Below are 23,749 nucleotides of genomic sequence, written 5' to 3' on the forward strand. Positions count from 1 at the left end.
AGCTTTAAATATCATAAATTGTGTTTTGTGGCAGTTGCAACTTTGACCACAGCATCATAGTTGCTGTGTAGAATGGCACTTTCTATCATTTTCAGCAGACTGCATTGCAAACTGATTAAACCCCCCTTGCCATGGTGCATGTACTTGCCATCAGTGTCCTATTTCTTCACATTGTGAGTTTATCCAGACTTTGCTCGGTTGGTAGCGTGGCCGTGCCAGCAACTTGAGGGTTCCAGGTTTGATTCCCGCTTCCGCCACCCTAGTCACTGCCGTTGTGTCCTTGGGCAAGACACTTTACCCACCTGCTCCCAGTGCCACCCACACTGGTTTAAATGTAGATATTGGGTTTCACTATGTAAAGCGCTTTGAGTCACTAGAGAAAAGCGCTATATAAATATAATTCACTTCACTTCACTTCTTTAGCCATGTTGCATTTCTTCTTCATAAGCTTATCCAGTGTGTTGCGCTCACTTTTGTTTTGTTTTGATATTCTCCATGAGTCCAAGAAATCAAGAATTTCTTGAGTCATCCTTTTTTTTGTGTGGTTTGCATTTAGTAAGAGGAACACGTTTTTCAGTGGTTTGAATGATATATTATTGCATTTTGTTTCCAGACTGTCTTCTGCATTTGTAAATGTGCTTAACGTTTCAAGTCAGTTTGACACTGATGTGGCAAAATTATTTCGAAGATCTTGGTCCTGTTTAAAAATGGAGTACTGCAATTCTGGAGTTTGTTTATATTTTTGGATGTTTTTGAGTCTCACTGTCATGACTGCTCTAACTGGGACATGATTGTAAATGGCAGCAAATTTTGTTCATGGGAAAAAATGTAACGGTTTTTTTTTTGTGTGCCTTTATTTTGAAGAGCCCACTCTTATTCTGTTACTTCCTTTATTGCTGGTGCTTGACTTCCTGCTGCCGTTCCATCTGACATCAACAGCATACTCACCATTTCTCCAGGACTGGTAAAACATGCTTACAAAGATATATTTGTCATATTCTGTGTGAACATTTGTGAGAGGTTATTTTATTGTGCCTCGTTTTTGTGTTGTTTATATGTCACATTTAAGGAGAGTCACTACGAGCTGTGTGTGGAAGCTAGGCTAACAAGCTGAGCAAACTTAGCGCCCTTGGAAGGAGGTAGGAGGAGACTAATGGTTCATTTCATTTAAAACAAACAGGAAAATGTGATTATTTTTATATACTAAAAAATGTTTTGCTTATAAGTTTAAAAATGTCAACGTGATATATGCATTGTTTGTGGAAATATGGTACAATGGCATTTGTATTTTCTGTCCATCTTCATAGCTTTCACGGTGTCAAAATTGATTGATTGATTGATATATTTTTATTTCAAATATGCATAAAAACAAGAGCAAGCCTGATCCAATACAGTGCTATAGCCTTAAAGGCCTGCTGAAAACCACTACTACCGACCACAAAGTATGATAGTTTATATATCAATGATGAAATCTTAACATTGCAACACATGCCAATACGGCCGGGTTAGATTAGTAAAGTGCAATTTTAAATTTCCCGCGAAATATCCTGCTGAAAACGTCTCGGTATAATGACGTTTGCGCGTGACGTCACGGATTGTAGCGGACATTTTGGGACAGCATTGTAGTCGTCTGTTTTCATCGCAAAATTCCACGGTATTCTGGACATCTGTGTTGGTGAATCTTTTGCAATTTGTTTAATGAACAATGGAGACAGCAAAGAAGAAAGCTGTTGGTGGGAAGCGGTGTATTAGCGGCCGGCTGCAGCAACACAAACACGTAGCCGGTGTTTCATTGTTTACATTCCCGAACGATGACAGTCAAGCTTTACCATTGGCCTGTGGAGAACAGGGACAACAGAGACTCTTACCAGGAGGACTTTGAGTTGGATGCGCAGACTCGGTACCGTGAGTACGCAGCTGCAGCTTCCAAACATTTGATCGCTTGCCCGTACGTGCGTGCCTCTATGTGCCTGTCACGTACGTAACTTTGGGGAAATATATGTGCAGTGTGAACTTTGCGGAGGTGAACGGTACTTTGGGCTGTGGGATTGAGAGTGTTGTGCGGGTGTTTGATTTGTATTGGCGGGTTATATGGACGGGAGGGGGGAGGTGTTTGTTATGCGGGACTAATTGGTGGCATATTAAATATAAGCCTGGTTGTGTTGTGGCTAATAGAGTATATATATGTCTTGTGTTTATTTACTGTTTTAGTCATTCCCAGCTGAATATCAGGTCCCACCCGCCTCTCACAGCATCTTCCCTATCTAAATCGCTTCCACTGCCCTCTAGTCCTTCACTCTCACTTTCCTCATCCACAAATCTTTCATCCTCGCTCAAATTAATGAGGAAATCGTCGCTTTCTCGGTCCGAGTATCTCGCTGCTTGTGGCCATGATTGTAAACAATGTGCAGATGTGAGGCGCTCCACAACCTGTGACGTCACGCTACTTCCGGTACAGACAAGGCTTTTTTTTATCAGCGAGCAAAAGTTGCAAACTTTATCGTGGATGTTCTCTGCTAAATCCTTTCAGTAAAAATATGGCAATATCGCGAAATGATCAAGTATGACACATAGAATGGATCTGCTATCCCCGTTTAAATAAGAAAATCTCATTTCAGTAGGCCTTTAATAGCACATGAACACATACAGAAGTACTGAAAATTGGTTTGATTGATTGATTGAGACTTTTATTAGCAGATTGCACAGTACAGTACATATTCTGTACAATTGACCACTAAATGGGGTCCACGTTAATCAATTCATGGTATAAATATATACTATCAGCATAATACAGTCATCACACAAGTTAATCATCAGAGTATATACATTGAATTATTTACATTATTTACAATCCGGGGGGTGGGATGTGGAGGGGGTTGGGGCGGGGGGGTTAGGTTTGGTTGATATCAGCACTTCAGTCATCAACAATAATATCATCTGAGAAATGAACAGTGTAGGTCTGACTTCGTAGGATATGTACAGCGAGCACTTGAGTACCAGTACCAATTCCCAGATATCGGTAATCGGTACCATATTTTTTCAAATGTTAAAGGCACCAAACTCAACTACCAATGGGGATGTTTTTACAACACCATAGCAGATGTCAATCACACATTAAAACATGACAACAACACAAAAGACGTGTTGAAAGTAACAATATCCAAACGACCCGGAAGCTTCTGCTAGTGGCAGCTATTAGCATGTAGCATCCTCCTTCTCGCCTCTCAATCTCGCATAGCTAAATTGAGCTGACATGACCACAATTGCCTCAGAGCGAATGAAAGGCACACAGCATTTAGAATAGTGGTTCTCTAACTTTTTTCCACCAAGTACCACCTCAGAAAAGAACTTGTTGAATTAGGTCCTGACGTTGAGCAACTCAAACCTAACGTTGGGAGAAACATGCTTTTTGATGACGTTTAATCAAAGTGGGGTTCTGATATGACCGTTGAATTTTGGTCATTTTTCAACCAGTATTCGACAACACAAATACAACGTTGAAACAACCTGCTTTTTGACGACATTTATTCAATGTCAGGTTGTGACGTTGATTGGACCTTAGAAATGTGGTCTTTTCCCAACAAACAACGTGGATACAACATTAAGACACCAAACGTTGTCTCAATTTACAAATACAACTAATTTGCTACGTTGTTTCTTAGTCAGTTTTAAAGGACACACACAGTAGAGGCCAAAAGTTTGGACACACCTTCTCATTCAATGTGTTTTCTTTATTTTCATGACTATTTACATTGTAGATTGTCACTGAAGGCATCAAAACTATGAATGAACACATGTGGAGTTATGTACTTAACAAAAAAAAGGGGAAATAACGGAAAACATGTTTTATATTCTAGTTTCTTCAAAATAACCACCCTTTGCTTTGATTACTTTTTTGCACACTCTTAACATTCTCTCGATGAGCTTCAAGAGGTCGTCACCTGAAATGTTTTTCACTTCACAGGTGTGCTTGAAGCTCATCGGGATAATGCCAAGAGTGTGCAAAGCAGTAAATGGAGCAAAGGGTGGCTATTTTGAAGAAACTAGAACATAAAACATGTTATTTAACCTTTTTTTGTTAAGTACATAACTCCACATGTGTTCATTCATAGTTTTGATGCCTTCAGTGACAATCTACAATGTAAATAGTCATGGAAATAAAGAAAACGCATTGAATGAGAAGGTGTGTCCAAACTTTTGGCCAGTACTGTATATATAATCAACGTTGTATCGATGTCTTGTGCCTGCTCAGCAAGTACCACCATAATTACTAGGGCTGTGAATCTTTGGGTGTCCCACGATTCGATTCAATATCGATTCTTGGGGTCACGATTCGATTCAAAATAGATTTTTTTTCAATTCAACACGATTCTCTATTCAAAAACGATTTTTTCCCGATTCAAAAGGATTCTCAATTCATTCAATACATAGATTTCAGCAGGATCTACCCCAGTCTGCTGACATGCAAGCAGAGTTGTAGATTTTTGTAAAAAGCTTTTATAATTGTAAAGGACAATGTTTTATCAACTGATTGCAATAATGTAAATTTCTTTTAACTATTAAATTAACCAAAAATATTACTTATTTTATCTTTGTGAAAATATTGGACACAGTGTGTTGTCAAGCTTATGAGATGTGATGCAAGTGTAAGCCAAAGTGACACTATTGTTCTTTTTTTTATTTATTTTTTTATAAATGTCTAATGATAATGTCAATGAGGGATTTTTAATCACTGCTATGTTGAAATTGTAACTAATATTGATACCGTTGTTGATAATATTCATTTTTGCTTCACTACTTTTGGTTTGTTCTGTGTCGTGTTTGTGTCTCCTCTCAATTGCTCTGTTTATTGCAATTCTGAGTGTTGCTGGGTCGGGTTTGGTTTTGGAATTGGATTGCATTGTACTATAATAGTATCGCGGTACTAATGGGTCAAAAACAGTAATATACTCTGTTTGAAAAGTACCGTAATTTCCGGACTATAAGCCGCACCTGACTATAAGCCGCACCAGCTAAATTTAGGGGGAAATACAGATTGCTCCATATATAAGCCGCACCCGACTATAAGCCGCAGGGTTTTGATGTGTAATTAGCGTAGTATATAGGGGTTCCTGCTACCACGGAGGGGATTGTCGGGACAGAGATGACTGTTTGGGAACGCAAAGCATCCCATTTATTAACAATAAATCTTTCAATCATTCAATCAAACTTTCACATCTTTGACATGGCGAACAGCATTCGTGCAGAGTACAAATAATACAACACTGCAAAGTAATACAAAGTGCTCGCCTGTACGTTATCAAAATAACCAGCCTACCGGTATATGAAAAGTCAGTCTTTAATCATTGTGTCATCGTCTTCCTCCTGCGTACTAAAACCACCGAAATCCTCTTCGTCGGTGTCGGAGAAGAACAGGCCGTGTATAAGCCGCACCCTTGTATAAGCCGCAGGGACCAGAACGAGGGGAAAAAGTAGCGGCTTATAGTCCGGAAATTACGGTACCTGGTCCCAACGAGCATGAAGGTGTGCCATCACGTTGTGACATTGCTGGTTTTACAAGCAGAGGAGCATGTTCGGCAGCGCACAATCACGGAGTACTTACAAGCAGACACAGTGTGTAGACAGTAAATGGAGAATGGACGTATTTGGCCTAAAACACTGACGATAAAGGTGAAGTTATAACACTGTAACGCCCTCAGGAAGAGGTGCTTTAAGACATGGCTAGCTAGCTAGCAGTCGGCAGTGTTTTAGCTACTTCTAAATCACTAATCCTCGCCTCTATGGTGACAAATAAAGTATGTTTCTTACAAGTATCATCCCTGCAGGACGAGGAATAGGGTCACAATATAAACAAATGCCATGGGTGGATCTACACCTGACATCCACTGTAATGATACCAAGTACAAGAGCGTATCTAGTTGATACTACTATGATTACATCAACATTTTTTAGCGTCACAAAATCTCTTTTCCTTTTTATGAAATTCAGATTATGTTCATAAACTCAGGAAATATGTCCCTGGACACAGGAGGACTTTGAATATGACCAATGTATGATCCTGTAACTACTTGGTATCGGATCGATACCTAAATTTGTGGTATCATCCAAAACTAATGTAAAGCATCCAAACAACAGAAGAATAAGTGATTATTACATTTTAACAGAAGTGTAGATAGAACAAGTTAAAACGGAAAATAAGCAGATGTTAACAGTAAATGAAGAAGTCGATTAGTAATCCATTTTTACAGCTTGTTCTTTATAATGTTGACAAAATAATAGAATATAAATGACACAATATGTTACTGCATACGTCAGCAGACTAATTAGGAGCCTTTGTTTGTTTACTTACTACTAAAAGACAAGTTGTCTAGTATGTTTACTATTTTATTTAAAGGCCTACTGAAATGAATTTTTTTTGTTTAATCGGGGATAGCAGATCCATTTTATGTGTCATACTTGATCATTTCGCGATATTGCCATATTTTTGCTGAAAGGATTTAGTAGAGAACATCGACGATAAAGTTTGCAACTTTTGGTCGCTGATAAAAAAAAAGCCTTGCCTGTACCGGAAGTAGCGTGATGTCACAGGTTGAAGGGCTCCTCACATTTTCCCATTGTTTACACCAGCAGCGAGAGCGATCCGGACCGAGAAAGCAATGATTACCCCATTAATTTGAGCGAGGATGAAAGATTTGTGGATGAGGAACGTGAGAGTGAAGGACTAGAGTGCAGTGCAGGACGTATCTTTTTTCGCGCTGACCGTAACTTAGGTAAAAGGGCTCATTGGATTCCACACTTTCTCCTTTTTCTATCGTGGATCACGGATTTGTATTTCAAACCACCTCAGATACTATATTCTCTTGAAAATGACAGTCGAGAACGCGAAATGGACATTCACAGTGACTTTTATCTCCACGACAATACATCGGCGAAGCACTTTAGCTACGGAGCTAACGTGATAGCATCGGGCTTAACTGCAGATAGAAACAAAAGAAATAAACCCCTGACTGGAAGAATAGACAGAAAATCAACAATACTATTAAACCATGTACCTGTAACTACACGGTTAATGCTCTCCAGCCTGGCGAAGCTTAACAATGCTGTTGCTAACGACGCCATTGAAGCTAACTTAGCTACGGGACCTCACAGAGCTATGCTAAAAACATTACCGTATTTCCTTGTTTTGGCGCAGGGAATATAGTATTCGCACGTCTAGAATTACTGCCGGGTCAAACTCGTTTCTCAAAATAATTAACGCATGCTTGGCCTTATCGCCGGTTTATTATTGAAGCTGGATCAAATTCGTTTCGCAAAATATTAATTTTATTATCGCATGTCTATAATTTTCGCCGGGTCAAACTCGTTTCGCAAAATATTTAGCATATGGCTAGAACTTCCACCGGGTCAAATTCGTTACGTCACGAGTGACGCATCTGTCCTCCTTTTCAAAATGGAGGAAGCTGATTTCAGTAGTTTACTATCGCACAAAGGAAAAAAGATAAAGAGCTTTTCAGTAGGATTTAAGGTTCAAGCTATTGAATACCGGTACAGTATGCTAAAGAGAACAGTAAGCAGCTATGTTTTATTAATATACCGTAGCTGCGTGTGTGAAATACTGTATAAGTCATTAAATCACTCCCGCCTCCTGGTGGTAGAGGGCGCTGCCGCGCTAGTGATCCTTCTTGCGACTTCCTGTACTGCAGAAGAAGTGAACACACGCAGCAAGAGATTTATTTTTTCCCTCTGCCTGAACTTCTAACTTGGAGGATCACATACAGGTATCTAAAATAAAACAGTTTTCTAAACTGGACTTTCAATCGAAGCAGGAGGTAATAATTAAAGGAATATCTCCATCGAAACAGAGACTTTTAAAACTGAAGAAAGAAAATAAGGAAGACTTCTATAAACAAGTTATCGATGCTTTTGGTCAGAAGGAGCTGCAAATGGACTCCATTTATAAGTACAGGTAAGACCATAATAACGTTTTTGTTAATTAAATGTGCTTTTCATGATGGTATGCTTACATCACACTCAAAGCGCACGCCTAAATTTTATGGATTCCTTTTGGTAAACGCCGGAGTGAGAAGAGGTTTTAAAATAATTACCGCATGCACGGCCATCCCGCCGGTTTCCGGTAAACGCAGGTGTGACAGGAGGTTTTAAATTAATTAACGCCCCTGCGGCTATTCAAGGAAATACGGTAGCTATCCACCTACGCCAGCCAGCCCTCATCTGCTCATCAACACCCGTGCTCACCTGCGTTCCAGCGATCGACGGAGCGACGAAGGACTTCACCCGATCATCGATGCGGTCGGCGGTTAGCGTCGGATAGCGCGTCTGCTATCCAAGTCAAAGTCCTCCTGGTTGTGTTGCTGCAGCCAGCCGCTGCAGATCGCAGATCGCACCGATCCCACCTACAGCTTTCTTCTTTGCAGTCTTCATTGTTCACTAAACAAATTGCAAAAGATTAACCAACACAGATGTCCAGAATACTGTGGAATTTTGCGAGGAAAACAGAGCTTTTTGTATTGGATTCAATGGTGTCCGAATACTTCCGTTTCAACGATTGACGTCACGCGCAAACGTCATCATACAAAGACATTTTCAACCGGAAGTTTCGTGGGAAATTTAAAATTGCACTTTATATGCCGTATTGGCATGTGTTGCAATGTTAAGATTTCATCATTGATATATAAACTATCACACTGCGTGGTCGGTAGTAGTGGGTTTCAGTAGGCCTTTAAGGACAACATTGTTCTTCGATTGCAATAAGAAACATATGTTTAATGTACCCTAAGATTTTTTGTAAAATAAAGCTAATAATGAATTTTTTTGTGGTCCCCTTTATTTAGAAAAGTATCAAAAAGTATAGAAAATATTCATATCGGGACAACTCTAGTTTGAATATAGGAAAATAAAACACTGTACCACTCGTGTTACACGTACTACAGTTTGAGAATCCCCTGAGATTCATGTAAACAGGGACTTCACACACACACGTGTGACAATGGAAGAGTTTGCCATGGATTATAGCTGCGGGGGGGTAAAAAGTGCTTCAGGGTGTTCCGTGTGCAGGATGCCTGCCACGGTGCTGGAGCGCTGCAATGTAAATCAAATCATGCTCCCGCTTGCATAAATCAATCCCATCCCCGACAGGCACAGTCTGAATGCGCCTGCATGACGGGCCACATTCCCAAGCAGCGTCTCCACCTGCTAAAAGACTCATCAGGGCTCCACGCCGCACCCCGCACCCCCCCCCCCCAACTCCCGCCTTTTTCCCGTTTTCTGTTAACACCACGCTTCTCTGAGGATCTGCAACATGAGCATACTTCTTAAGGCGCTGGTGAACAGGTGATGTACCTGGTTAACTGACACGCCGGTGACAAATGGTGCGCCGCGCTGTAAGTGCGTGCGGGTCGCTGCCATTACCTGCAGAGCAAAGAAGAAATGGTTTACTTTAAAACTGAAGATGGACGGCCACAGGAGTGTGTGTTTACAAGTACTTAACAGCACCGGGGGCAGAGCACACCTTAGAGCAAAGGGTACTGTGAGGGATTATTTCAGCAAAACAAGCGTTCGCTTGATAGTAGGGTCATGAAACACTACAAAACCCAAAACCAGTGAAGTTGGCGCGTTGTGTAAAAGGTAAATAAAAAGAGAATACAATGATTTGCAAATCCTTTTCAACTTATATTCAATTGAAAAGACTGCAAAGACAATACATTTAATGTTCGAACTGGTAAACTAAGCAAGTATTAGCTCATTTGGAATTTGATGCCTGCGACATGTTTCACAAAAGCTGGCAAAAGTGGCAAAAAACACTGAGAAAAGTTGAGGGATGCTCATGAAACACTTATTTGGAACATCCCACAGGTGAACAGGCTAATTGGGAACAGGTGGGTGCCATGATTGGGTATAAAAGCAGCTTCCATGAAATGCTCAGTCATTCACAAACAAAGATGGGGCGAGGGTCACCACTTTGTGAACAAATGTGTGAGTAAATTGTCAAAAAGTCTGAGAACAACATTTCTCGACATGCTATTACAAGGAATTTAGGGATTTCACCAGCCACGGTCCGTAATATCATCAAAAGGTTCAGAGAGTCTAGAGAAATCACTGCACGTAAGCAGCAGTACCCGTGACCTTCGATCCCTCAGGTGGTACTGCATCAAAAAGCGACATCAGTTTGTAAAGGATATCACCACATGGGCTCAGGAACACTTCAGAAAACCACTGTCAGTAACTACAGTTTGTCGCTACATCTGTAAGTGCAAGTTAAAACTCTACTATGCAAAGCGAAAGCCATTTATCAACAACACCCAGAAACCAGCTTGTCTGGGCCCGAGCTCATCTAAGATGGACTGATGCAAAGTGGAAAAGTGTTCTGTGGTCTGACAAGTCCACATTTCAAATTATTTTTGGAAACTGTGGATGTTGTGTCCTCCGGAACAAAGAGGAAAAGAAACATCCGGATTGTTACAGGCGCAAAGTTGAAAAGCCAGCATTTGTGATGGTATTGAAAATGGGTGGCGCGTTATGAAGCCTAAAATACCACAACAGAGACCCCGGACTGTTGAACAACTTAAACTGTACATCAAGCTTCAAAAATTGGTCTCCTCAGTTCCCAAACGTTTACTGAGTGTTGTTAAAAGGAAAGGCCATGTAACACAGTGGTAAAAATGCACCTGTGCCAACTTTTTTGCAATGTGTTGCTTCCATTAAAGGCCTACTGAAATGAATTTTTTTTTTTAAACGGGGATAGCAGATCTATTCTATGTGTCATACTTGATCATTTCGCGATATTGCCATATTTTCGCTGAAAGGATTTAGTAGAGAACAACGACGATAAAGATCGCAACTTTTGGTCGCTGATAAAAAAAAGGCTTGCCCCTACCGGAAGTAGCGTGACGTAGTCAATTGAACATATCCGCAAAGTTCCTTATTGTTTACAATTATGGTCGCCAGAAGTGAGAGAGATTCAGACTGAGAAAGCGACGATTTCCCCATTAATTTGAGCGAGGATGAAAGATTTGTGGATGAGGAAAGTGCAAGTGAAGGACTAGTGGGGAGTGGAAGCGATTCAGATAGAGAAGATGCTGTGAGAGCCGGGGGTGACCTGATATTCAGCTGGGAATGACTACAACAGTAAATAAACACAATACATATATATATACTCTATTAGCCACAACACAACCAGGCTTATATTTAATATGCCACAAATTAATCCCGCATAAAAACACCTAGTTGTTTGTTATGCTAGCTCCTAGCTACTAGCTACTAGCTCTAGCTAGTTATAGCTCGAGCGGGTTATATGGACGGGATCCCGTCCATAAAACCCGCCAATACAATTCAAACACCTGCACAACACACACACACTCACTCAGCCCAAAGGACCGTTCACCTAACCCAAGGTTCATAAAGCTTATATATTTAACCAAAGTTACGTACGTGACACGCACGTACGGGCAAGCGATCAAATGTTTGGAAGCGCGCGGGTGGGACCTGATATTCAGCTGGGAATGACTACAACAGTAAATAAACACAAGACATATATATACTCTATTAGCCACAACACAACCAGGCTTATATTTAATATGCCACAAATTAATCCAGCATAAAAACACCTAGTTGTTTGTTATGCTAGCTCCTAGCTACTAGCTACTAGCTCGAGCTAGTTATAGCTCACTCACTCAGCCCAAAGGACCGTTCACCTAACCCAAGGTTCATAAAGCTTATATATTTAACCAAAGTTACGTACGTGACACACACGTACGGGCAAGCGATCAAATGTTTGGAAGCGCGCGGGTGGGACCTGATATTCAGCTGGGAATGACTACAACAGTAAATAAGCACAAGACATATATATACTTTATTAGCCACAACACAACCAGGCTTATATTTAATATGCCACAAATTAATCCCGCATAACAAACACCTAGGTGTTTGTTATGCTAGCTGCTAGCTCCAAGCTACTAGCTCGAGCTAGTTATATTAAGCGATCAAATGTTTGGAAGCGTACTCACGGTATCGCGTCTGCGTCTGTGTATCCAAATCAAAGTCCTCCTGGTAAGAGTCTCTGTTGTCCGAGTTCTTCGATCTTGACTGCATCTTTCGGGAATGTAAACAATGAAACACCGACTGTGTTGTGCTGCTGACTTCCCTCGCAAAATACTCCGCTTCGCACCGACTTTCTTCTTTGCTTGCTCAGCTTCTTTCTCCAAAATGCAATGAACAAATTGCAACAGATTCACCAACACAGATGTCCACAATACTGTGGAATAATGAGATGAAAACAGAGCTATTTCGTATTGGCTTCAATGGGGAAGCCATACCTCTGTTAAACTGGCTACGTCACGTGCATACGTCATCCTCCAAAGGAATTTTCAACCGGAAGTTTAGCGGGAAATTTAAAATTGCACTTTATAAGTTAACCCGGCCGTATTGGCATGTGTTGCAATGTTAAGATTTGATCATTGATATATAAACTATCAGACTGCGTGGTCGGTAGTAAGGCTGAAACGACTCGTCGACGTAGTCGACGTCATCGACGTCATCGGTTACGTAAATACGTAGACGCCGTTTTTGTGCGTCGACGCGTCGCATATTTACGTCACACTACCGTCATGGAGAAGCGCAAAGCAGACGATCAAAGCAGACGATGCGAGCGAGGGGGGAAAAGCATGCCAAAAGTGGTCAAAAGTGTGGGAGTATTTCAATAAATGGCCTAATAATGTTGTTGTATGCACACTGTGTCGAGCGGAAATGGCCTATCATAGCAGCACAACGGCTATGAACGAACATTTGAAAAGAAAACCATCAACTAGTCAATCGTCCGCGCGAGCATACGTTGTCATCATTACAAAAAAACATGAATGTGTCATTTGTATCTGCTAGGGGTGTAACGGTACGTGTTTTGTATTGAACCGTTTCGGTACGGGGCTTTCGGTTCGGTACGGGGGTGTACCGAACGAGTTTGTAAACTAAAGCTAACTTTAGCTGCTAAAGTCTTAACAAGCTGCTTCGCTCCTCTGCCTTTGTCTCAGCACGCAGCATTGTCCCACCCACACAACCATCTGATTGGTACACACGCAGCATTGTCCCACCCACACAACCATCTGATTGGTACACACAAAGCATTATCAGCCAATTAGCAGTGTGTATTCAAAGCGCATGTAGTCACCGCTTCAGCGTGGAGCAGATAGGTGTTTAGCAGGTGAACATCAGGCAGCGGACTCTCCCCAAATGATAATAAACACCTCCCAGTCAACTACTAGTAACATCACTATGAGCCCGTTGACCTTCTAGAAACTTAAACTGCAGCTCAGCTCACTCGCAGACCTGGCTTGAGGTGAAGGCTAATTACCTCTCAGTTCCAGCCACATCGACCCCTTCTGAGCGCCTATTTTCAGCTGCTGGGAATATTGTAAACAAGAAAAGAACCAGAGCATGTACACATGCTAACCTTTCTTCATTACAACTGTTAGTCACTCACTGGAATGAGTAGAATTGGTTATTGTGTACTGTGTTGGACTGGATGTTTATTTTGCACATTTTAAAAGCAATACTTAATGTTTACAGTGCTCCAGAATATTTAGATTGGCACTTTTTTGTATTGGATGTTTATCTTTATTTTTGCACATTTTAGCAAATAAGCAATACTTTCACTTTTGTTGAAATGTTTACACTGTTGTTACAGAATATTTCGTTTTGCACTTTTTTGTATTGGATGTTTATCTTTATTTTTGCACATTTTAAAGCAAAATAAGCAATACTTTTACTTTTGAAATGCTTATACTATTGCAGAATATTAAGATTTGCACTGGATGTTGACTTTTATATTTGCACATTAAAAAGCAAATAAGCTACTTTTAATTGTGTTAAATGTTAAAAGTTTTAAATGTTTACATTGTTACAGAATATTTAGTCATGTTGTTGTCAATGTTGACTGAGTGGCCATACTTCTTTTTTTTTGTAAATAAAAGCAATGCCTTTTGAAAAAACGGGCCTACATTTATTTTTTCATCTTCATTTTGAATAAAAAAATAATCGGTAAAAGGAAAAATAATCTATAGATTAATCGAAAAAAAATCTATAAATTAACAGATTAATCGAAAAATAATCTATAGATTAATCGATAGAAAAATAATCGTTAGCTGCAGCCTTAGTCGGTAGTAGTGGGTTTCAGTAGGCCTTTAATGTCCAAGTTAATGATTATTTGCAAAACACATATGTTTCTCAGTTGGAAAATTAAATATCTTGTCTTTGCAGTCTATTCAATTGAATATAAGTTGAAAAGGATTTGTAAATCATTGTATTCTGTTTTTATTTACCATTTAAAACATACCAACGTCACTGGTTTTGGGTTTGGTTAAAAGTTTTTTTTTTTAATTTTTTAATCTGCAAACATATTAAAACCTAAAACTACAAAATCACAAGTGCACACAGGTAAGTATTCACAGCATTTACGCAATACATTGTTGACACACCTTTGGAAGCAATCATAGCCTCAAGTCTTTTTAAATATGATTCTACAAGCTTGGCACACCTATCTTTGGGCAGTTTTGCCCATTCCTCTTTGCAGCACCTCTCAACCTCCATCAGTTTGGTTGGGAAGTGTTAGTTTTCATCTAGGATGTCTCTGTACATTGCTGTATTTGTCTTTTCCTCTATCCCAGGGATGTCAAACTGGTTTTCATTGAGGGCCACATGGCAGTTATGGCTGCCATTAGAGGGCTGCTTGTAACAGTGAATAATGTATGCATTTGCCTCTAGATTTCATGATTCATTATATAAATTGTTTTAAGTAGACTGTCCATTTTACAGTAAAAACTTTACATTTACAAAATTTCACAGTGAAATCGTGTTTTTTTTTTTTTTTAACAACATTTTACGGTATTGGAATAACAGTACCACTGCAACTTATTGCCAGAATTTTACTATTACATTTACATTGGTTTTTACAACATTATATTGTTAATGGAAAAACAGTACAAGTTCCTTTTTTATTCTGGCAACTTAGCTGCCAGTTTTTGTACCGTAAAAACAAATGTATCGTTTTCCATTTACATTTTACAGTAAAAATATGGCAGCTCAGTCAACAGAATTTTAATAATGGTAGTTTTTTTTCCATTTACAGTAATATGCTGTAAAGAACACCGTACCATTTATTGTCGTTTTTATTACTTTGATGGGTAGTTTGCTGTAAAGTTAAGTATTTTTATTAAGACACAAAATGATTGGAAAGTATGATTATATACTGTAATATTTGTTGCAATAATGGATACTATTAAAGTTTAAAAGGCATGCAATTTCAAGCAGTACATATATTTTTTTCTGTCAAAATGAAAATAATCCATTACATTTAATGAGAAAATATTAAGTACTTTATTGACACATATCATTTCCAGGTGTTTGCGAGACAGATACAATGATGTCGTGGGCCAGATCTGGCCCCCGGGCCTTAAGTTTGATACTTGTTCTCTATCCTGACTAGTCTCTTAGTTCCTGATACTAAAAACAACCCCACAGCATGATGCTGCCACCACCATGCTTCATTGTAGGGATGGTATTAGCCTGGCGATGAGCAGTGCTTGGTTTCCTCCAAACATGACGCCTGGCATTCACACCAAAGAGTTCAATCTTTGTCTCATCAAACCACATAATTTAGTTTCTCATGTTCTGAGAGTCTTTAAGGTGAATGTTGGCGAACTGTTTACTAAAAAAATGGCTTCTGTTTGGCCACTATACCATACAGGCCTGATTTGTGGATTGCTGCAAAGATGGTTGTCCTTCTGGAAGGTTCTCCTCCATTATGGGGTATTGTCTGTAGAATTCTGAGGACACAAATAGATTCATTAAATGTTCCCTGTATTTTATTTCTATTACTGTAAGTAGATTTACTGATTTTACAGTAAATTTCTGGCGACTGCTCTGCCAGGTTTTTATCGTAAAATCTACTGACTTTTTTACAGTGTAGCCTTGCGGACATGCCATCAATGATTGTACAGCTTGAAAAAGGTCAGTGGGATTATGTATTAAATTTGGTAGCCGTGACACGACCAGCCAAATTTGGGCATCCCTGGTGGAGTTGATACATATTGGCTATGCTTTGGTGTAAATTTTGCTCCACAGTCACATTTATAACACATGTTTTGAGTTACTCTTTCAACCGTCTACATCCAACCCGCTTCAAAAGTATCATCATTTATCTTTTTAAAAATGTACACTGTTAAAATACAAAACCCAAAACCAGTGAAGTTGGCACATTGTGTAAATGGTAAATAAAAACAGAATACAATGATTTGCAAATCCTTTTCAACTTATATTCAATTGAATAGACTGCAAAGACAAGATATTTAATGTTCAAACTGAGAAACTTTATTGTTTTTGTAAATCATCATTAACTTAGAATTTAATGGCAGCGACACATTGCAAAAAAGTTGGCACAAGGGCATTTTTACCACTGTGTTACATCGCTGTTCCTTTCTGGGTGTTGTTGATAAAGGGAATTGGCTTTGCATAGTAGAGTTTTAACTTGCACCTACAGATGTAGCGACAGACTGTAGTTACTGACAGTGGTTTTCTGAAGTGTTCCTGAGCCCATGTGGTGATATCCTTTACACACTGTTGTCGTTTTTTTATGCAGTAACACCTGAGAGATCGAAGGTCACAGCCTTGCCCCTTACATGCAGTTATTTCTCCAGATTCTTGAACCTTTTGAAGATATTACGGAGCGTAGATGGTGAAATCCCTAAATTCCTTGCAATAGCTGATTGAGAAATGTTGTTCTTAAACTTTTGACAAATTGCTTACGCATTCGTTCACAAAGTGGTGACCCTCGCCCCGTCCTTTTATGTGAATGACAGAGAATTTCATGGAAGCTACTTTTACACCCAATCATGGCACCCACCTGTTCCCAAATAGCCTGTTCACCTGTGGGATGTTCCAAATAAGTGTTTGATGAGCATTCCTCAACTTTCTCTGTCTTTTTTGCCACTTGTGCCAGCTTTTTTGAAACATGTTACAGGCATCAAATTCCAAATGAGCTAATATTTGCGAAAAAATAACGTTTTCCAGTTCGAACATTAAATATCTTGTCTTTGCAGTCTATTTAATTGAATATAGGTTGAAACAAATTTGCAAATCATTATATATATATATATATATATATATATATATATATATATATATATATATATATATATATATATATATATATATATATATATATATATATATATATATATATATATATATATATATATATATATATATATATATATACACACACACAAAGGCAATCAAAACATATACTTTATTTATTTAATATCATTTATTTATTTATTTATTTATTTATTTATTTATTTATGCTTTAGGATTTTTTGATGGGAAGGGGTGCATGGGAAAACTGAGGGAGGTTCCACTTTTAAAAACTGAAAAAAAAAGTTAAATTTTAATTAAAACATGATAACTTTTGTTTATCTATGCACTGTGTTGTACTGCAGTGTTTATGCTCAATAAAGCATATGTATATATATATATATATATATATATATATATATATATATATATATATATATATATATATATATATATATATATATATATATATATATATATATATATATATATATATATATATATATAATTGTGACACAATGTCACTCCTTGTGGTTCATAATGCATGCACCCATCACTCGTTATGATCTTTGATCCAAATAAGGGATTGGCACGGTTGGCCATGTCAGCTGGGATAGGCTCCAGCTCACCAAAAGTTAAACACATTAATTAAATAGACTATTTGAGCCCCTTCTATCAGGAGATGATGCACATTATTTGACTTCCCCCCCCATCAAAAAAGGGGGCTAATAAATCACACCTGTGCGACCACGTCTTATTCTACCGGAGGATGTGAAGTTTCCGAGCTGCCCGCATGCGCCGCTAAAAAGACTCCCGCCTCCTGACCCAGAGGAGCTTAGCCTGTAATAAGAACCATCAAAATCATGTGATTGATCGTGCAGCTGAGAAGGCGGCAGGCTGGATGAGCTGGTGCTTGCCACCACTGAGGATGGTATGTAGGGTGTGTGTGTGTGTGTGTGTGTGTGTGTGTGTGTGTGTGTGTGTGTGTGTGTGTGTGTGTGTGTGTGTGTGTGTGTGTGTGTGTGTGTGTGTGTGTGTGTGTGAGAAGTAGAGATGATGAGGGTAGGTGCGTGAACCTGCAGCAAGGCTTGGTCACATGGAGCGCCCTGCCAATGGAGTCGGTGTGTTCATGTTTCTCAACAGCTTTGTCTCTTTCTTGCTGCAGGTTTAAATCCCGGCCAGGTGACATTTGCATGATGGATGCACAATGGGTGTTGAGCAATTGTTCAATTCCACTTTGCATACCTGATGTCACGTTTTTAGCGAGCGCCTCTGCTTTTCTCACGGCCCTTCCAGGCAAGTTATGTCTCTGTGGCTGTTATGACTTTGCATACTTGTGATTGCACCGGTTAGGTGTGGGTGTGTGTGCGTGTGTGCGTGTGTGTGTGTGTGTGTGTGTGTTTGTGTGTGTGTGTGTGTGTGTGTGCTAAGTCAAGTTGGGAGAGGCCTTCATTTTATTTGGCCCTCGAAAGCCTGTAAATAATATGTATCAAAAAAGTACTGTAACTGTTCCTACTAAATGTACTCCATGTAATCGAAAATTATGTTAACTTAAATATTGTTTAATTATGCAAAAATATATGATCAAACATTCAAACCAATTTTTAAATGGACAAATACATGCTACTAATAATGATTTCAAAGAAAGTTATCCATCAAATTGTGCAATGTAAAAGTCGCAATCGATTTCATGGTAAAATTGTGAAATTTACTGTGGTTTTTACAGCATTTTTCTTTAAAAGAAAACATTTTTACTTTTTTTACTGTAATAAACTGTGGCGCCGTTTTGGCATTTACAGTAATACACCGACACATCTACAGTTGTTGATTTGCGGAAAAAAACAAAACAAAAAAAAAAACCTGGCAGATCAGGTGCCAAAATGTTCCTCTAAAATTGCAGTTTTTTTTATTCACAGTAAAAAAACCAAATGTACATTTTTCAGTAATATTCTGGCAACTGAGCTACCTTTTTTTTTAACCATAAAAACAGCAGTACTGATTTTCCATTTACAGTAATATACACTACATTTTAAGGTGAAATTATTGCAACTTACCATCATTTTTTTACACTTTAGTTTTTTAAAAAAAATAATAAAATGCATTAAAAATTGTGTAATAATAGTGTTCACTGTTAGAAGCGGCCCTCTGAGGGCCAAACATAACTGTGATGTGGCCCTCAGTGGCCCTCAACGACTTTGACACCTTTCCACTAGACTAAAAAGCCCGCCCCCCTGCGGGCCATGAGGGTACCAGAAGACGCACGCATAGGCCGATTTACCGCCATGATTGGGTCACACCTGCAGCCTCCAACTTCCAGGCGTCACACTCCACTGAACGGAAGTCTGATCCCTGATAAGGATTGCGACCTGGGGAGCGAAACGGTGAAACTTTCGGGGGGGGAAGAGGAGGAGAATGAATGTGGCTGGTATGAATGTGTTGGTGGGGGTGGGGGTGGAGGTTGGGGGGTGGGAAGAGGTTTGCGTTGGGTCTAGGCGAGTGACAGAATGATGATAGGGGCGGATCGGCGCCCGGAGCTGTTTCTTTTTTTTGTGACGGTGGAAGGAGTTGATTGATTAACGGTTTGAAACACCCTGAGGACAAACCAGGCTTGAACTTCCTGTGCCGTCCTTAGGTCTCGCCTTCAACCAGGGGTGTACAACATGTGGTTCACTCGCTCATACCAGTTACAAAAATAAGTTAACCACTGATATTAAAAAGTTACATTTGTAACTTTCGAGATTTTGATGTGTAAAAAGACATCAAGCAATGTTAGATTTCATTATGTTTGACAGTTTAGTCCACAGTGCATCAAAGCCACACAGATCCAAAGAAATAGGAAAACCACCTTTCTGCTCACTATGTGTAGCTGCCAACAGACAGTTTTAAAGTAATATCATACATCCAAACTATTGTGTAATATACACATTTTGTGAAGTGTATAAATATTTGAGTTGAGTTGAGTTTGAGTTTATTTGGAACATGCAAGCATACAACATGATACATTACAATTTCCAGTTTCTTTTTTCAACATGTTCGAAAAGGAGTAGGAAGAAGCAGAGCTTATTTAATCCTACCCCTTTTCTTTACATAACAGTTGCTAAAACTTTTTGTTCACTTCCTGTTCACAACTTATTCGCAATAAACTCCATAAGTAATCACAATATAAATAAATAATAGTAATAATTTAATAATAATAATTGGTGAAGTAAGTCATATTTCATATGATGAGATAAGTAAGATTACTTTAAGAATGAATAAATGGATGGATTAAATAAATTGAGAATGTTTATCATGGTTCTTCTTCCTTGTACTTTGTAAACACTTTAAGTTTGAAGAGTTTCTTGAAGTGGATCATATTAGTACATTTGTATTTGTATTCACATATTGATTTTGTATAACTTTGTAAATACAAAACCCAAAACCAGTGAAGTTGGCACGTTGTGTAATTCGTAAATAAAAACAGAATACAATAATTTGCAAATCATTTTGAATTCATATTCAATTGAATAGACTGCAAAGACAAGATATTTAATGTTCGAACTGAGAAACATTGTTATTTTTTGCAAATATTAGCTCATTTGGACTGTGATGCCTGCAACATGTTTTATAAAAGCTGGCACAAGGGGCAAAAAAGACTGAAAAAGTTGAGGAATGCTCATCAAACACTTATTTGGAACATCCCACAGGTGAACAGGCTAATTGGGAACAGGTGGGTGCCGTGATTGGGTATAAAAGCAGCTTCCATAAAATGCTCAGTCGTTCACAAACAAGGATGGGGGCGAGGGTCACCACTTTGTGAACAAATGCGTGAGCAAATTGTCCAACAGTTTAAGAACAACATTTCTCAACGAGCTATTGCAAGGAATTTAGGGATTTCACCATCTACGGTCCGTAATATCATCAAAAGGTTCAGAAAATCTGTAGAAATCACTGCAAGTAAGCGACAATGCCCGTGACCTGCAATCCCTCAGGCGGTACTGCATCAAAAAGCGATATCACAACATGGGCTCAAGAACACTTCAGAAAACCACTGTCAGTAACTACAGTTCGTCACTATATCTGTAAGTGCAAGTTTAAACTCAACTATTCAAAGCAAAAGCCATTTATCAACAACACCCAGAAATGCCGCTGGCTTCGCTGGGCCCGAGCTAATCTAAGATGGACTGATGCAAAGTGGAAAAGTGTTCTGTTGTCCGACAAGTCCACATTTCAAATTGTTTTTGGAAACTATGGACGTTGTGTCCTCCGGACCAAAGAGGAAAAGAACCATCCGGATTGTTACAGGCGCAAAGTTGAAAAGCCAGCATCTGTGATGGTATTGGGGTGTATTAGTGCCCAAGGCATGGGTAACTTACACATCTGTGAAGTCACCATTAATGCTTAAAGGTACATACAGGTTTTGGAGCAACATATGTTGCCATCCAAGCAACGTTATCATAGACGCCCCTGCTTATTTCAGCAAGACAATGCCAAGCCACATGTTACAACAGTGTGGCTTCATAGTAAAAGAGTGCAGGTACTAAACTGGCCTGCCTGTAGTCCAGACTTGTCTCTAGGGGTGTGGGAACAAATCAATTCGAATTTGAATCGCGATTCTTACGTTGTGCGATTCAGAACCGATTCTCTTTTTTTTTTTTAAATCTATGTATTTATTTATTTATTTTATTTTATTTTATTATTATTTTTAATCAATCGAATAAAACAATACACAGCAATACCATAACAATGCAATCCAATTCCAAAACAAAACCCGACCCAGCAACACTCAGAACTGCAATAAACAGAGCAATCGAGAGGAGACACAAACACGACACAGAACAAACCAAAAGTTGTGAAACAAAAATGAATATTATCAACAACAGTATCAATATTAGTTACAATTTCAACATAGCAATGATTAAAAATCCCTCATTGACATTATCATTAGACATTTATAAAAAATAAATAAATAAAAGAACAATAGTGTCACAGTGGCTTACACTTGCATCGCATCTCATAAGCTTGACAACACACTGTGTCCAATATTTTCACAAAGATAAAATAAGTCATATTTTTGGTTCATTTAATAGTTAAAATAAATTTACATTATTGCAATCAGTTGATAAAACATTGTCCTTTACAATTATAAAAGCTTTTTACAAAAATCTACTACTCTGCTTGCATGTCAGCAGACTGGGGTAGATCCTGCTGAAATCCTATGTATTAAATGAATAGAGAATCGTTTTGAATCGGGAAAATATCGTTTTTCAATCAAGAATCGTGTTGAATGGAAAAAAAAAAAAAAGATTTGGAACCGAATCGTGACCCCAAGAATCGATATTGAATCGAATCGTGGGACACCCAAAGATTCACAGCCCTACTTGTCTCCCATTGAAAATGTGCGGCGCAAATACAACAACGGAGACACCGGACTGTTGAACAACTTAAGCTGTACATCAAGCAAGAATGGGAAAGAATTCCACCTGAAAAGCTTCAAGAATTCCCATACGATTACTGAGTGTTTTTAAAAGGAAAGGCCATGTAACACAGTGGTAAAAATTCCCCTGTGCCAACTTTTTTGCGATGTGTTGCTGCCATTAAATTGTAAGGTAATGATTATTTGCAAAAAAAAAATGAGTTTCTCAGTTCAAACGTTAGTTATCTTGTCTTTGCAGTCTATTCAATTGAATATAAGTTGAAAAGGATTTGCAAATCATTGTATTCTGTTTTTATTTACCATTTACACAAGGTGCCAACTTCACTGGTTTTGGGTTTTGTACATGTGTTAGTATTATTAACCTGCAATGCATTCTTTTTGTATTGTTTTAGTTTTGTTACTACACCAAAATGCACTGTGGAGTTATTCAGTCTTTTTACCTGATTGGCGAGCTAGCTTCCGCAGTTCGTGGGTCCATGACGATGACTAGGAGAGTGGCCGTGCCAGCAACCTGAGTGTTCCTGGTTCAATCCCCACCTACTACCGACCTCGTCACGTCCGTTGTGTCTTTGAGCAAGACACTTCACCCTTGCTCCTGATGGGTCGTGGTTAGGGCCTTGCATGGCAGCTCCCGCCATCAGTGTGTGAATGGGTGTGTGAATGGGTGAATGTGGAAATAGTGTCAAAGCAGTTTGAGTACTTTGAAGGTAGAAAAGCGCTATACAAGTATAACCCATTTACCATTTACTTCTGTTTTGTTTGATCATCCATTTAACTGCCGCGTTACAGGCACAGGTTGGAAACAATTAAAGTATGTAAATAAACATTGAAATTTATTTTTGTATCTGTATATATTTGCGTCTTATGGTCATGTGCCGTTAATATATGTAAATATATTTATTTCTTCTCAAATTTGGCTGGTTCGGCTTAAATACTACTAGCCGGGAAATTACTGTAACTCTCAAGATTAGTGGTCACTAGGGTTGTACGGTATACAGGTACTAGTATAGTATGGCGGTACTAATGAATCAAAAACGGTACTATAATCTGTTTGAAAAGTACCGGTTCCAGGGCATGACGGCGCCTCGTCACGTCGTGACATTGCTGGTTTTATGAGCAGCGTAGCATGTTCGGCAGCGCACACACACGGAGTACTTACAAGCAGACACACTGAGTAGACAGAAAAGGGAGAAC

The 23,749-nt window shown here is 38.9% G+C and overlaps 1 long non-coding RNA gene across 1 annotated transcript in view; it reads left to right on the forward strand.

The window, feature by feature from the left end:
- The first annotated feature begins 919 nt into the window (after window positions 1–919).
- The window catches only part of LOC133641198 (uncharacterized), a 64,306-nt gene continuing 41,476 nt past the window's right edge, over window positions 920–23,749 (forward strand). The window contains exons 1-2 of the long non-coding RNA XR_009824267.1: window positions 920–964; window positions 1,070–1,139. This is a non-coding gene — a long non-coding RNA (uncharacterized LOC133641198). The remainder of the gene's footprint in view (window positions 965–1,069; window positions 1,140–23,749) is intronic.

The sequence above is a fragment of the Entelurus aequoreus genome, linkage group LG23 (genome assembly GCF_033978785.1).
Source record: "Entelurus aequoreus isolate RoL-2023_Sb linkage group LG23, RoL_Eaeq_v1.1, whole genome shotgun sequence".
Classification (NCBI taxonomy): domain Eukaryota; kingdom Metazoa; phylum Chordata; class Actinopteri; order Syngnathiformes; family Syngnathidae; genus Entelurus; species Entelurus aequoreus.